A 13,684-nucleotide genomic window follows, 5' to 3' on the forward strand; every position below is an offset into this window, starting at 1 on the left:
CAGTTGTATGCTTGCCAAAATGTACTTTGCAAAATGAGCCCCAAAGCGCACGATAGTGGCTGCCAAAACACTGAATGCAGCAAATTAGCTCCAAAGCGCATCGAATCTCAACAAGAAAATGAAGTTAATCTGTTGCCTTCAAAGGCAGAGGCTTACCTGCAGGCTCATAGTAAATTGGAATGAACTCACGAGTCAGCAGAAGAGAGAGAGGCTGCTTCGACACAGGATCCAGAATAGTGAGACACACCCAATGGGTTACATCCAACAGGGAAAAAGGAGAACATATAAAGGAAAATGAACAATGAAAGGGAAATACAAAGAAAGCTTATTGCAGTGTTTAATGTACATTTACAGGACACTACAGCCACCATTTAGCAACAGGAAAATGTAGTTTCCCACATTGTACCACAGTGGGAGCAGGCCCTAGAACGCGCACCACAGAGGCGACGCTAACAGTACTCCCCCCTCCCAAGCGCGTTCTAGGGCCCGGCTTTGAAGGATGGAGGAGATGAAAGCGTCGAAGAAGACGAGGTGCATGCACACCCGAGCAGGCACCTAAGAGTCATTTTCCGGACCATAACCTTTCCAGGATACTAAATACCACACAGAGTTGTTTCGCCGATTAGCGTCTAGGACGGCTTTTACCTCATACTCCCAGTCTCCGCGAACCAACAGGGGAGAAGGACAAGGGTGACAGCGCTGAGGAGCCTTCTTTAACAAGGAAGTGTGAAATACAGGGTGAATACGTAAAGTGTGTGGTAAGGCCAATTTGTAAGTGACCGGATTCACCTGTTTAATCACACGATAAGGGCCTATGAACTTAGGATGAAACATGTGCTTATGTTTGAAGTTGAAATGTTTGGTGGAGAGCCACACCTTCTCACCTGCTTGATATATTGGACCACCTCAATGACGTTTGTCATATTGCAGTTTATATTTTGTCTTGGCTTTCTCCAGATATCTATATATTTGCGATTGAGTCAGTTGAATCTCCTGCAACGTAGTCTGTAAGGCAGGAGTACTGTCCATTGTAGTAGGTATAGTGATCGGAAAGGTATGTGGATGATGACCATATAGACCAAAAAAAGGAGTAGTACCTGTGGATGAATGATAAGCATTATTATAGGCTAATTCCGCTAACCAAAGAAGATTCACCCATTAGCATAGCAACAGAGATATTGTTTTAGCATCTGATTCAAGTGCTCCGTTTGACCATCAGTTTGTGGGTGATGACTTGTGGACAATGTGGATGAAACATTAAGTGCCTTACACCAGGTATGCCAAAATTGGGAGGTGAACTGCGACCCTCTATCGGAAAGAATGATTTTTGGAAGGCCTTGTAAACGTACCACATGTTGCAACAAAAGGGTTGCTAATTGGCCAGACGTAGGTAAACCTGTACAAGCGATGAAATGGGCGTATTTAGTTAGACTGTCCACTACAACCAGAATGACTGTACAACGTTGCACCTTTGGGAGACCAACAATGAAATTTAGAGTGATATGTTCCCATGGTTTCGTGGGAGTCTGAAGTGGTTACAATAGCCCTCTAGGTCTTGAGTGATCTGCTTTATTTCTAGCACATGTATCACAGGCAGTCACCAGAGTTTTGATGTCCTTGCCAAGAGTTGGCCACCAAAAATATCTCATTACCAACTCCACAGTTTTTGGAACTCCGGGGTGTCCTGCTACAGGATTATCATGCAACTATTGAAAAACCTTTTTCTGTAATTTTAGGATGGGAATGTATAAACAATCCTCATGTAAAGGTAATCCCTGTTTGATTGCACGCGTAGGGTTATCCTTGAGCCATTTTTGCCACTTTGTAACCTTAAAAGCATCTCAAACCTAATCAAAGAATGGTTGTGTTTCTGTCACACAAATCCCCTTTGAGGGCATTATAATGGCTTGAGGAGGTCCAGTATTGGGCACAAGCGAAGAGTCTTGTGAGAGGGCATCAGCTTTTTGGTTCTCGGATCCAGGTCTAAAAGTTACTTCAAAATCAAAGTCTGCAAAAACAGAACATCCATCGCAATTGCCTAGGTGTAAGAAGTCTTGCTGAACTCATGAATTGTAGATTACGATGGTCCGTGAAAACAGTTATTGTATGTCTTGCACCTTTCAAATAGTGACGCCACTCTTTAAAAGCGTCTTGTATTGCTAATAATTCTTTTTCAGCAATTACATAATTTTGTTCACTGTCATTTAACTTGCGGGACATGAATGCTATGGGATGTAATTGTCCAGTAGACGGATTTCTTTGAGAAAGTACTGCTCCTATAGCAATATTTGAGGCGTCCGCCTCTACGATGAATGGTTGTTCCATATTTGGATGTGTCAGAACAGGAGCTGAAGTTAAAGCCTTTTTAAGAGAGGCAAAGGCTGTGTCTGCTTCTTTTGATCAGTGAAACACCTCTTTCTTCCTTAGTAGTTTTGTGATAGCTGCAACAGTATTGGAAAATTGGTCAATAAACCTTCGGTAAAAATTGGCGAAACCAAGGAAACATTGTACATCTTTTACTGAAGTAGGTGTAGGCCAGTCTGTAACTGCTTTAATTATCTGTTCCGCCACTTGCATTCCCAACGAAGATAGCGTTATACCTAGAAATTCAACAGTGGTGACATGGAACTCACACTTAGTTATTTTTAAGCATGGGCGGATTTTGCGGATTGGCAATCCGCGAACTTGCGTATTTACGGATTCGCAATCCGCGAAGATCCGTGGAACTCTAGCGGACTGCCGGATTTTTCCGTTTTTTGTGTTGGCGCGTGTTCGCGCCGATTTTGGGACAAGTTCGCAATTGCGAACTTACTTTTCGGCTTGCAACGGCCGCGACTATGTTGTTTCTACGTCTGGTTTATCATCACAGGTTCACAGCACCCTCTGTTTCACCACTGCCACCCTCTGGGACACCCATGCCACCCTCTAGTACATCCTCACAGGCACCTATTAGGTTTATTTATTACTGTAGATTATGGTGGTTGAAAAAAGCTAGCACACCTGCCCTTCTTCAACTGCCATCAATTAATTTGTGTTTCATTAATGTGTCAGTAATTTTGAAAGTTCCAGTCTGGCTGGCACCTGCTTCCTTCCTTATCTGTAATTTGCTTTTTGTTGCAGTGAATTTTTTTTTTACAGGACCTTTATGGTGCTATTCTATGAGCCTGCTGTTTGGGTCATAGCAGGGTCATAGAATTGTTGCAAACTCTGGAGGGGCCCATCAGGAAGCACTACCTTGAATGTTACTAATGTTAAGTTTGAACTTTTGCACCTGCTCATTGCTTTCATTTTAGCTAAAATCGTTTTTTTTGCAATTTCGCGCGTTATTTGGGGCGCGAATCCGTGCGAGATCGATTTCGGAAGCCGCGAATACGTGCGAATACAAAATTGTTTTTGTTGCGACGTGTATGTTCGCGTGATCTTGCGCGTGTTCGCGAGGCGCTTCTAGCTATTCGTTTGCCAAGTTACCCTATCGGTCGTACACGGGCGCGGCCATCTTGTTGGCGTGACGTAATTCCGTTTCCGCCCGCTATGTGTAATCTCGCAAAGTGTGCTGCTCGCGAGTACAATTTCGCGCGTACTCGCAAGGAAAATCTCGCGCGAACTTACCCACGCGGTCGTGAACTGGCGCGGCCATCTTGTTTCTCATTCATTGCTATGGTTCTGGGCATGCTTTCTGTATCCTCTCTCAATCTCTGCCATCCTTTGCTTGTTTGAAGTTTTTTTGATCTAATTTTACTTATTATCTAACCCTCTATTTTTCTAGCTCTATATTTTTGTGTTTTCTGCAGCTTTTATTTACTTTTAAACTACTTTTTTAAACTCTTTTCTTTTCTTCTTCACTATTCTATTTCTTCTTTATCATTTAAGTTTATTTCTGCCCAGACCATGGTAAAGGGAGCCGGGAAGCACCCTGAGAAGGGGAAGGGTCCCGCACCCCGTGCCCGGCTCCCGTGCGGGCGTTTAAGGGGGGAGCAAGTGGTCCCGAGGGAGATCTTCAGCGCGGAGGAAGTGGCGGCACTGATCTTCCATGTCCAGCGCCGCCTCCCCAAGACGATCCTGGGAGGCGGCAAGATCGCGACCGGCTATGGCATCCGGGAGCGCCGCCAGCGGTGGGAGAAGGTGTGCCGGGCCATGTACAAGATCTCTGGGGTCCGGCGCACATATAACCAGGCCACCCACCGCTGGACCGATGTCATGGACCGGGAGCGGGACTTGCTGGACGCGCTCGGCGTAGAGGTCCCCGGGCTTGGTGAGTAGTTGTAGTAGTACATTTACTACTCTGTTTTATCCTGCTCTGTTATTTGCAAATCTTTGTTCTTTACCAAGAGCAATAATGCTGCCGATTACATTGAGGTAAATTATATTTCAAAATCTTCTATGCATTTCATTTTCAGGTGCACTGCTCTCCTTCTCAGTAGCCTTGCTTGCTACTATGCTTCTTTGTTTTGTATGTTGTGTTCAGAAGCATTTCATTGGCCTGAGAAATTATGTATCAGTGTACTGTAAAGAAAAGAACTGCGTAATGCTAGACAGTAAGGGTCATATTTTCAATTACCGGCGCAGATTCCCTGCAAAGTAGCAGGGATGCGGCAGTAATTGTGTGCCATGCCACCACCACCCATTGGCCCAAAACGTCACAGAAGCCTTACGCATCTGTGCCGTAAAGGCAGCGCATTGCTGGAGTTGCGTGCCAACGATGGCGCAGCTCCAGCAATGCTCTGGGGTACCCTATCTCCCCAATGCTGCATCAAGCCGTACGTCGGCTTCAAGCGCGCAGGGTTTGAGTCATGCATCATTGTCCTAAAAATGACTGATTGACATCTTGTAGATTTCCCTCAGCCACTTTTAGGATTCGTTCCTGCGCAGGTACGCCCTCCCTTGCGCCGGAACGCCCCCTGATGGCGCAGGGCTTTACAACGTGATGCATCGCCCATATGCCCATATGTGTTTTTTTTTTTTATATATACGCCGCACCAACACCATGGCGAGTCTTTTGTTCTGCCGCTGCGTCAGAAAAGGCACGCAACAATGGAGGAAAATCAGCCGCAACTTCCGCAAGGGACTTATAAATCAGCCCCAACAGACTGAAGTCCAGTGTCCTTCCTTTAGACAGTCACATGGCTATCAGAAGAAATAGTGGCGGTGGTGGCGGGTGGATTGATAGTTTGAGTATTCACTGATCTGCAAGCAGGATGGACTTTGTCTGTCACGTGTTGCGCACTACTGCCTGCAGTGCCAGGCCTAGGCAAACCTCTTTAGTAGTCTGTTTATTGAGTTACATAGGAACTTTCTAAGTCAACGTTCCGCAAATCAGGCAATACGAATAACGTAGTATACCACATGAGATAGATCCCGTGGAATAGTTGTCTATCTATTTGCTATTTTTCCAAAATATGTTGTTATTGTTCTTTTGAAATGTTTGATTTGGTTGAAAAATCTCATCCATGTTTTATGGTTTTTCTTTCTTTCATGTTGTACATCAGCTCCCCCCAAGGGCAAGAGGACACAGGAGGGGGGTGCTGAGGATGCAGGCCAGGATCGGGCAGGCGAGGGCTCCTTTGCTGGCCCCAGTAAGTTTACATTTTACTAAACAGTACCTATTTTTTCCTAGCGTTCCTCATTCGATTTTTTCTAAATCGTCTTTGATCTTCTTGTAGACTGGATATAAATTCTTATCCTGCCTCGAATATGACTCCCTGTGGTATTACTAGACTATTCTTATTAGTCTGTCTGTGTAGCTAACTAAGATTGGACATTTGGCAATTCCATTGGACTCCCATTATATTCAGCAATACCTCTATGCACTGTCTCCTTACTGACTAGATAGTGTGGCAGAGTCATTCAGCTCCCGAAGTCACCGATTATAGATCCCCAATGATCTCTAGATTATCGTACGCAGGACAAGAGAGTAGTACGGAGTCACAGCACAGTCAAGAAGTGTCAGAGGCACTCATGCTTGCAAAAATTCCAAAACCTTTAGCTCATCCACTCTAGTCTAGAGGAACAAAAACCACAGAGTCTATTTAAGTGTAAAAGCTTTATTAAAAGTAAACACATTTATTAAAATCTACTTTGTCATAAAACTATTTAACTGTAAACGGAAAAGTGGTTAGTGCTGACGATTAATTGGACACATTTCTTGTGGTCGAGCCGAACTCTCACCTACTTTGAACTTGATCCTGGTCGTGTTTTTAGGACTCAGGAGTCAAGCTTCTGTCTGTTAGGAGAAAAAGTGGTGCGTGTTAAAAATCAAAAGCAAGCATTCATCAGTTGTGCATAAAAGTGCAGCAAGACAACAGCCTTCCCTGGAAAATGGGACATTTTTACTATGGAGTAGACAGTCACAAATTATTACATTGTATTCTGTTTTTTTTACATTTCTCCTAGACCAAATATTATATAGTAGTGAGTGGTGTATTCTAACTTTCTTAAATGTACTTTGTAGGTGTAACATCTGGTGACGGGGCCAGCGCGGAGGTGGCTGTGTTGGACTTGGACTCGGAGGCCTCTGGGGAGGATGCGGCGTTAGAAGAGCTGGTGGCCGTTCCTGTGGGGGATCAAACGGTGGTGGCGGAAACAGGTAAGCTATATATTCCTTACTTATTGAGATTGAAGACTGCATAGTGTGCTTTCTGCACGGGTGTATTACAATTACAAATCAACCAGGTAGTAGCCTCCTCGAAATGTACTTCGACTTAGCTGTGAAGTTTTTGGTGAGAAGAATCCCAATAAGTTCTTAGACGAACGTGATGGTGGGATGAACGAAAAGCGAAAGAAGGGTGTAAGTAAGTGGGACGCGAACTTGTATGATGGCTGGCAAAGAAGAACGATATGTGTTTGCTTGGACCCAGAGGTGGCTGGGAAGGAAAGAATATGGTATGGTGCATGGCTGGGTCAATGATGAAGCAAGGATGGGTGGAAGGACAGCAGCCTGGGTGGGTGAAACAGAAACTCTATGTGTGCGTATACTTTGAATGAATGGATGCCTGGAGCATGGTATTCTCTGACTCTTACATAGCAAATGTGTATCTAGAGAGAGTAGATGGTCGCCAGGTGAAGTAAGTGTTACCTTGAAGAGCATGTACCACCGCACCCGCACGTCCGTCCCAGTGCAGGGAAGGCAAGGAAAAGAAATTGTAAATGTGTCCAATACTACCATGAATAGTAGCAGTACTTTGTATTGCGTTTGCATTCACAGCATATATCTGGTTATTACGGTGGACACTCCGTACCTCTCTTAATAACTTTAGTTTACTTGTAGTACGTCATTCATGTGTGGGTGTATCACTGTGTTCACTCAATATTAAGCAAAGCACCTAAAGTCATCTCATCTGTCATTAAATACGTCCCATGTGAAGTGATAGATAATCAAATTAGTTAGCTTCTTCAGTTTCCTTTTCTAGTACTCATTTGCACTGTAGGGTGAAAGGTAAATTAATTAAGCAGTAGCCCTTGTAACAGAGTATTCTCAGTGCCACCCGTAATAGAAAAGTAATAGCTTCACCACCTGCATGTACTGGACCGGTACAGTAACGCAAGTCTGTCTCCATCATCATGGTGTGCAACTTTTTTTCTCGGGTGCAACTTCACTGTGCTGTGTCCATGTCATTCTGCCGGCTTGCATAAGATAACGTACCCATTTCCCTAAACAAGAGAGAAGAAGAAGAATAAGACTGGTGTACTGTCATAGTCGACTGTAATGGAAGTCCATAGTGGTCGTAGAATTAGTTCATTAAACTACCACTACTGTTAGAGCAAGGATGCAGAAGTGGGAGGTTACATAGATACTGTCCTCAATAGTTATGTACTGTGCTTTCAATTTGCTACTTGTACTCTGTGACCCAACTTTCGGCTCAATCACTTTGTGTTATTAATAAGGAGCATTGGTTACAGACTATGTCTTTCTTTCTTCATATAGTTGCTCCTTCCAAATCAACAACAAGGAGGGAGCAGGCTAGATTGGCCCGGCAACGGAGGCTGGAGGCCACAGTCGCCGAGTATCGGCGGCTGGTGGCCCTGGAGGAGGAGGAGGACACGCAGTCGAGCGGGGCAACATCTTCGACTGTGACCACTGCATCCTCCTCCGTGACTAAACCAGCGGGACCGAGCCGGGCTAAGAAAGCCGACCGCCACCGCCAAGCACCCGAAATACCAGCTGCCCCCCACAGGAGCTGCAAGGAACGCCAACGCCGCCTACGAGTCCGCATGTCCAACCTGGAGCAGGAGGTCCTGAGGTATAAGACCTTGGTTAAGGGCCTCCGCTCCGAGCTTGCCACCCTCCGCAAGGAGTATGATGCCCATGCCGCATCATGCACCAGCACCAGCACCCTCCAGTAGTGGAGTGTCCCTTGCCCTTTTTTTATAGACTTTTGGGGGGTGGGATTTGGGAGTTGGGATCGTTTTGGGACGTTTCAGAGACAATCGTTGGGGTTAGGGTGGGTGAGGGAGATTATTTTGTTAGGGATAAATAAATATATTTTTCAACTTTATCTGACCATACCTGTTTTTTACTGCTTTTCAGTCTGGTGGGTGGGGGGCGGGAGTGTAACAGTAACTTTGTTTTCCTGAACAGTCGTAGGACTTTAGTAGTACAACCGTCAATCTCTTGTCTACTCCGAAATATTACTCCATTATACTACCTCCCACCAAACGCTTATCTTACCTGTAATTTGTGTTAGAAATTAGGGCTAGGCCCAGGGCTGGCTCCAGGTGAAATGGGGATTAACGTTGTCATTCCTGGGCGGGTGACATTTCCTCATTGCGGTGTTACTAGTGGTGTGACACAGTGGCAGTTGCATGCCTATGGAAAAAAAGAAAACGAAACCTTGTTTGTACTCCTTACTGTAGCATTACAACGGTTACGGTACGATCGAGAAAATAGCAGGTGACAGTACACTAGAACAGTGCCATAATGTAGCCTAACAAATGGTAAAGTATTGCAAGTATAACTAGTACTTGCGTTGAATTTATTTGACATTGGCTACTACTACTAGAAGATATAGTACTGAAGCTGAGTAAGTCTAGAAGATATCCTCGTATTCCTTCACCAGCCTGTTGCTGCTATCACCTTATCCTCCCCAGCAAGTGTGTGGAATTATTGATGTCATTTTAGTCAGACATCAAGCAAAACAACACAGCCCGGGGGAAGAGGGTTAGGGTTTGTAAAATGGATGGGAATGGGGGTTTCTTTTTGGGTAGGTTTTGTTGAGAGAAGAAAAAAAAAGCAGAGCATGGACAAACAATAATTGAAGATACAGAGTTTACAGACAATCTTTGGTTACAAAGTAAAGGTAAGCACATGCAGTCACACTCATAGAATAAAAGACAACAATGGATACTGTATCTGTATTGCGTATGTTGTTGGAGTTGTCCTGTTGAAATTGGTAAGTAAGTTGCATGCAGCAAACAATTCCTCTTATTGGCGGCACTCCTCCATTCCAGCTGACGCTTCGTCCATCAATGTGGTGGTGACCACTGACAGAAGAGACACCCTGTCCACTGCCTGCCTGGTGGATGTTGACTGAAACCCGGCCTGTAATTATTGAACGGAAAACAGGAAGTGCTATTACAATACCACTGATAAATAAATAAAAGGTATGTACGCTGTGTGGTTCAAAAAGTGACACTTTGATTTCCCTAATAGACAGTACAATATTTTTGAAATTGCGTGCTCTGTCTGAGTCACCTTTTTAAGGATCAATAAGTATGGCCAAAATATTATAGCGGATCTTTCCCCTCAAGGTGGGTGTACTACTGTGTTTTAGAACAAAATTTGACCTTCCCAGCAATGCTCCCACCAAGACCCTTACTAAAGCCAGTCGCAAAAATGTAGAAGAACCCAATCATATCTCCAAAAACGATGCCTAGCAGAAAAATGGTTACAAAACGTACTTTGAAAGTAACAGTAGACCCAAGTACAGACCGTGGATTGTATTCAAACCACTTGCCTGCAAGCAAAAGTATCCATAGCCAGCATCGCTCCAACAGTGCTCTACAACAACAGAACAGCGTTGCAATAGAACCCCCCTAAACACATGCAATCCTGCTGCTAGGGCTAACCCTAACGAACCCTAACTTACAAAAAGTGCAAAAACTGGTGTTTCCTTATGGATTTTGTCCAACAAACTTCTAGCCGGTATTAGACCTTCCCAGGAATGCCCCAGGCAAGACCCGCCAACCCACCCGCAAAAAAACACGCGACACAACACCACCAAACAGCGAAAAAGCTAAATCTCATACTTACAATGTCTCTCGGCCTTCGGTCCAAACGCGGCGCTGTGCAGCTAGGTCGTCATCATCATCAATCATCATAACTCCTGTTTTCCACCACGGATTTCCTGAAAAGCAAATGCAATCAAGATTAGACTGTCGCAGCAGTGCTTCGACAGAGACCCCGGCCGCAACCCACCCACGAACAGCAGGAAGCCCCCCAAAACGCTACATTGAGCAAGATGTCTGAAGAAATGGCAAAAAAAAGGCTTTTCCTTAAGGATTTTGTCCAAAACACTTCTATCCGGCATTAGACCTTCCCAGGAATGCCCCAGCCAAGACCCGCCAACCCACCCGCAAAAAAACACGCGACAACACCCCCAAACAGCGAAAAAGCTAAATCTCATACTTATCTCTCGGCCTTCGGTCCAAAGTAACGCGCTGTGCAGCTAGGTCATCATCAATCATCATAACTCCTGTTTTCCACCACGGATTTCCTGAAAAGCAAATGCAATCAAGATTAGACTGTCGCAGCAGTGCTTCGACAGAGACCCCGGCCGCAACCCACCCACGAACAGCAGGAAGCCCCCCAAAACGCTACATTGAGCAAGATGTCTGAAGAAATGGCAAAAAAAAGGCTGTTCCTTATGGATTTTGTCCAAAACACTTGTATCCGGTATTAGACCTTCCCAGGAATGCCCCAGGCAAGACCCGCCGGCGCCAACCCACCCGCAAAAAAACACCCGACAACACCCCCAAACAGCGAAAAAGCTAAATCTCATACTTACAATATCTCTCGGCCTTCGTTCCAAATGCCGCGCTGTTCAGCTAGGTCATCATCATCAATCATCATAACTCCTGTTTTCCACCACGGATTTCCTGAAAAGCAAATGCAATCAAGATTAGACTGTCGCAGCAGTGCTTCGACAGACACCAAAAATTACACACAAACCCCCGGAACCCCGCCAAAGAGCACCTCAAAGGCAAGCAAGTCAGCAAAAACGGCAAGAAATTTCCACCTCATATTTGGCCCAAAACACTTTTGTCCATTATTAGAGCTTCACAGCAATGGGCCCAAAACCGTCAACTCACCCGCAAAGAAGTACAACACCCCCACAAGTGCTGAGTCTTTCTTCATTGTGCGTAATCCAGCACTCTGCTTGGAGGGAAATCGCAGTCTGGAGGAGGAGGATAGAGAAGCATGTTCTTCAGAACTTGTGAACCTGAGGAATGTAGACTGCGGCACCTTCAAATCAATAAGCAAACAAGTGAAGACAGTTCTGATGATGGTCTTGTTTTTGGGATTAGGTGATTAAAGTTTGAATTAAATTAACTGTGCAAAACAAAGAAAGAGAGACACAAAGCACACAGGAATAAAAGTGAATAAGGACGAAAAAGAAAGTTCTTGATTGATTGTCTCATTTTCAGGGCTCGGTGTCAGGGAATAAGAACAAGATTTCGTCATCATACTCTGCGAATTCAGGCTGGATGAGGTCAGTGGCACCGAACAGAGAAAAAATCCCCTCATCTACGTTGCTGTCCTCATCGTCTTCATGTGGCGTGCTTTCTCGCACTTTGTAATCTGGTGGTATGAGGTGCTGATTCATCTTGATCATTGTCAGCCGCTCCACATTTTTGGGCGATAGGCGGCTCCGTTTGGCAGTTACAATGCCACCAGCAGCACTGAAAACACGTTCAGAAGACACACTTGCGAGTGGGCAAGACAAATAGTTTATAGCCAGGTTGTAGAGCTGTGGCCACAATTGTTTTTTGCCATGCCAATACTGCAATGGCTCCTCATTAAGAAAGACCACTGTTGAGTCATTCAGATAGTCCTGCACCATCGACTCAAGGTCATCAACTGTTCCTCCACTTTGCTTACTTTTAGCTGTGCCTGTGACATTTTTTCGAGAACCATACCCCATCAAACTTAGCCAATCCTCCTCCCCAGCCACTGTTAGTGTTGTCATTGTGTGTGGTGCAGATGATCCAGTTGCCGGTGTCTTTAACGGCTGAGAGGTCACTTGTGCCCCAGCCACAGGTGCAGAAGTGGATTCTTGTGACTGCGGATGGCCTGCTGATGCTGATGCTGATGTACTGGCTTCTCCTTCAATAACCTGCCGTTCTTTTTCAAACCTCTTGGCTGACCAGGCTAACCAATGTTTGTACTTTTGAACATCTGCATCAGCGAAAGGAAAGAATGCGTTGTCTGCCAGCGCCTTTTTGTAGCGTGGATCCAGAATAGTAGCACAAATGTAATGCTGATCTGAGTTGATGTTTTTAAGACGTTCATCACCACGCAGGCGATGTAATAATTTCTCAGACAAAATGAAATGGTTTTTTTTTTTTCATCTTTTTCAAACTCAGAAGAAACCGCCATCAGTTGGTGCTCCAGTATGCACAACAATGGGATAGCTTTTCCCAAATTACAGTCCTCCTGGCTGACTGCACGCGTGAAGAACTCAAAAGGACGAAGCATGTCTGTCAGGCTTTTAACTATGGCCCATTGCGCCTTACTCATCCGCAGGTCCTCCTTCTGAGATGTAGCCTCTGTCAAGAAATAGTGATCGAGTACCGTATACTGCTCATGCAGACGCTCAAGCATGTAGAAGGTTGAGTTCCAACGTGTTGCCACCTCCTGGATGAGTGCTTTCACTGGCATTCCACGTTGAAGTAGCAGTCTCCGCAGATGCTTCCGGGCCTTAAAAGAATGGCTGAAATGGTTGCACATTTTGCGGCAGGTGGCCATTACCTCGAACGCTGGACTCTCTTTATCACTCAAGAATTTTTGAACTACCAGGTTGATACAGTGCGCCAAACACGGCACTCTAACATGGTCACCCATGAACATGGCCTTAACTACATTGGCGCCATTATCCGTGGAAACATAACCAATCTTGCGTTTTAGGGGGGATAGCATTGTCAAGACCTTTTTGTTAAACTCTTCCAAAAGGTTTTCTGCTGTGTGACTTTTCTCCAAGGCAAACATGGCTAGTGTTGCATGTTTCCGAGCAGCTTTGAAAACTTGGTCCGGGTCAACACCTGCGTTTAGCTTTGCTATAACACCTGAAAAAGAGACCCAGTGTGCAGTGATGCACATGTAATCATCGCCTGGGCCACTGGTCCACATGTCTGTTGTCAGATGTATTGTGTGAACAGCACTCTTCTGCAAAGCTGCCCCAATCGCCTGCAGCACATCTTCATGTAGTGCTGGAACCGCAACTCTGGCAAAATAGAACCGGCTCGGAACCTTCCATTTAGGGCAGAGCGTTGCAACTAATTCAAGAAAACCTACCGCTTCTACAAAAGAAAAAGGTAGAAGGTCCACAGCTAGCATTTTAGCCAGCTTAGTGTTATACAGACGCGTCAGTGGGTGGTTGCGTTCATATGGCACGTCTGAAGTAAGCATTGTTCTAATGTTGGCCTGGACCAAGCATTTACGGGCTGATAATGACTTCGTTGACCCAATTTT

Source organism: Lissotriton helveticus, chromosome 1_1, assembly GCF_964261635.1.
Source record: "Lissotriton helveticus chromosome 1_1, aLisHel1.1, whole genome shotgun sequence".
NCBI classification, from domain to species: domain Eukaryota; kingdom Metazoa; phylum Chordata; class Amphibia; order Caudata; family Salamandridae; genus Lissotriton; species Lissotriton helveticus.